The sequence below is a fragment of the Lupinus angustifolius genome, chromosome LG01 (assembly GCF_001865875.1).
Source record: "Lupinus angustifolius cultivar Tanjil chromosome LG01, LupAngTanjil_v1.0, whole genome shotgun sequence".
NCBI classification, from domain to species: Eukaryota; Viridiplantae; Streptophyta; class Magnoliopsida; order Fabales; family Fabaceae; genus Lupinus; species Lupinus angustifolius.
The window spans coordinates 32,954,570-32,958,056 of record NC_032009.1 but is presented as its reverse complement, the minus strand read 5'-3'; the positions used below and the strand labels follow the sequence as shown (position 1 = coordinate 32,958,056).

The 3,487-nt window shown below is 33.6% G+C and overlaps 1 long non-coding RNA gene across 1 annotated transcript in view; it reads left to right on the top strand.

Moving 5' to 3' along the window:
- The window catches only part of LOC109343125, a 14,311-nt gene extending 11,201 nt beyond the window's left edge, over positions 1–3,110 (top strand). Inside the window, exons 2-3 of the long non-coding RNA XR_002107166.1 lie at positions 3,005–3,010; positions 3,044–3,110. This is a non-coding gene — a long non-coding RNA (uncharacterized LOC109343125). The remainder of the gene's footprint in view (positions 1–3,004; positions 3,011–3,043) is intronic.

Genomic DNA, 3,487 nt, shown 5'->3' with positions numbered 1-3,487 from the left:
AAGCGCGCCCGGCTAAACGCGTTAACTCACGAATACGAATTATTTCGTATGCTACCGAGTGAATCAATCGGCGATATGCAAAAACGGTTCACTCACATTATTAACCATCTTATCGCTTTAGATAAGGTGTTCACCAAAGGAGAGCTCACCAATAAAGTCTTATATTGTCTTGACAAGAGATGGCAACCTAAAGTAACATCAATCATGGAGTCCAAGGATCTAGGCTCAATGCCTTTGGCAACACTCTTTGGAAAGCTTTAGGAACATGAGATGGAGCTTGGGTGTTTGACAATACATGAGGAGTCTGATCGCAAAAAGAAGGGAATATCTCTCAAATCTTCAACATCACAACCCATTGAAGAGATAGATAATGAAGACTCTGAATCAGACATTGACGAAGAAATGCTAAACCTCCTAGTACGAAAATTTGGAAATTTCTTGAAGAAGAAAGGAGGACTTAGACGATTCCAAAAGAAAGAAGTGCGTGAATCAACAAAGAAAGGCAAGATAAAAGAATGCTTCACTTGCCATGAATGTGATAAGCCATGACACATGAAGTATCAGTGCCCCACTTACCTGAAAAGAGTTGATTCAGAGAAGAGCAATCCTCGGGACTTCAATTCAAAGAAAGCATACATCGTATAGGATGTACCGGAGGAAGAAACAACATCAAGCATCTCGGATGAAGAGGAGACCGCGAAGCTGTGCTTAATGGCTATAACAGATGAGGCTTGCGGGTCAGGTAGCAAGGATACTTTAGATGAGGTATACTCTGACACATCTTCTTCTTCTTCTGACTCTCCTTCATATGAAATATTATATAGTGCTTATGTTGAGATGCATGAAGAACTTAAAAAATTAGCAAAATTAAGTAACGAGAGAAGGAGAATAATTTTGCTAAACCAACAAAAAATAATTCAACTGCAGAAAGAATTAGATGAATTAAAATTGGAAAGAGAAACATTAGATCTAATTTTTTCCTGCGCTTCATGTGATTGCTCAAATAATAACTTATGTCAAAATACTACTTGTGAGTCTTGCGAGGACTTGAAAACAAAATTTTTAATCAAAATGAAAAACTCGCAAAACTCACAAATAGTAAAAATCAATTAGACACTATGCTTAGCAAAACAAGAAACGTTGGTGACCATACTGGATTAGGATATGTTCCCTCATCCCATAAAAATAGACCATATAGGAGACCTCTAACACGTCAATATAGAAATTCAAATAAGAAAAATAGAGTTCCTGCATGCCATTAATGTAATATTATTGTTTTGTTCTCATCATCAACCTTCACATCAAGTTTCTGCAAGTCATTGATCACTTGATTAAAATTGTTGAGATGTTGTTGCAAATCAGCAACTTCCCGCATCTTCAGGCCATAGAGTCTCTGTTTCAAATACAACTTATTTGTTAGAGACTTAAAATGAACCGCTTCTCTAATGTCTCACATACCTCTATTGGTGATGTCAGATCCATAAGATGATACATCACCTCATCTGATAAACAGAGTCGTATGGTTCCCGCAACCTTCTCCTTCAACTCTTCCCAATCCAGTTGATCAATACCTTCTAGTTTATTCTCAAGCAGCACCTTTGATAGACCTTGTTGAGCTAACACATCATTAACCCTCCTTTGTCACAATCCGAAATTATCAGTTCCATCGAACTTCCCCACCTCAAATTTGGCACCTGGCAACACATCCTTAACCCTCATTTGCCACAATATGAAATTACCAGTTCCATCGAACTTCCCCACCTCGAATTTGACACCTGGGTTAAGAGTCATCTGATACCAATTTTTGGGAACAAGCGAACAATCAAATAGTAAAGAGTATAGAGACAAGAGAATAATATAAGAGATTTGGTAACGATGTTCAACCAATTGTAGTTACATTTCCAGGAGCGTTGAACAGCTACCATTATATATTATTAGAAAATAATGACTAGTATTTTACTATTCTTCTCATTGCTACCTTAGATTTACATTATAACACCTATATTTTTCCTAATGTGAATTATGAATTTGCTTAGTGTATTAAATTGATTTTTAGTATATAATTGAGAATATGTGTATTTAAAACATTGTACTAAAGTGTAATGTTTTCTTTTTTATTTTAAATCTATTCATATATTTTTAGAACATGAGATTTTGAATATGAGTATGATATAATATATTTAGGATTAGTAGCATAGTTAGATTGATTCTTTTAAATTATAAGATTTGTTATAGGTTTATCAATCCAAATTGCCTTATACCTAATATAAATTTTTGGAATAATAACAATGAGAAATGTATTTAGTAATTGATTAAAATAGAATAGAATAATATGTTATTAATATTCCTATAATTCTATATGCATATTTTATGGATTTAAAAATAGTTAAGAAAAATAAAAATAAAAGCCATTGTCCCTTTCTTTGGAAAAAAACCGAACGTAACTTTTGGTGAAGGAGAAGAAAGAAGTGGTGAGCATTCTCTTCTTCCTCTTTGTTTTTCTTTCCCTTTCTCTCACTCTCTTTCTCTATTTCTTTCTTTCTCTATTCATCTCTACCTTCTATTGAGTGAAGGTGTAGCAAAAATGTGAGTTCCCTTTTGTTGGTATTTTTGTTTTTTTCTCCACTTTTAGGATGCATGTTTACATTAGCATCAACAATAGAACATATGATGACTATTGTATTTTAATCTATCATTTATAGATACTATTTCACATGATTATAGTAACTTTATGTTGATTAGGGTTAGTTTTTCCCCATTCTGTTTAGTTTCTAATAATACACTAATTTTATGTTAAATTGGTGTGTATATATATATATATATACATAATTTTACATATTCATGCGGATTAAATTACAATGTTACATTAGTTATGTGCAAAAATGGGTTATCAAGATAACTCATTGTTTGGGTGTAGCTACTGACAAGTTTTTATGAGGTTTTTGGTGTTTGAGTACTTCTGTTAATTAGTACTGGTATGCTATGATGATGTTAATGTCATCAGGAATTGGTTCTAGTGTTGGAGGAACACAAGTAAGCTTAGGTTCTAGTGTTGGAGGAACACAAGTAAGCTTACGCGGAGCTCAAGCATCTAACCATAATACTCAAGGTGAGAGAGACTTTATTCTTGGCCCTTGTGGTCTTGGTCTTTGTGTCATAGCATGGTCCGATAACCTCAAAGTCGGATGCAAGCTTGTATTACCTTTGTTTTTTTGTGTGTATAATAATCAATATTGAGTAAACCCATATTGATTAATGGTGTGACTGTGACCAGTATAATTAATAAACCCATATTGATTAATGGTGTGACTGTGACCAGTATAATTAATAAACCCATATTGATTAATGGTGTGACTGTGACCAGTATAATTAATAAACCCATATTGATTAATGGTGTGACTGTGAACTGTGAATGTTGTGATATCTAAGTATATGTTTGTAAATAGTGTGAATGTTGTGATGGATTTGTAGTTGATGTAGTTGAAAT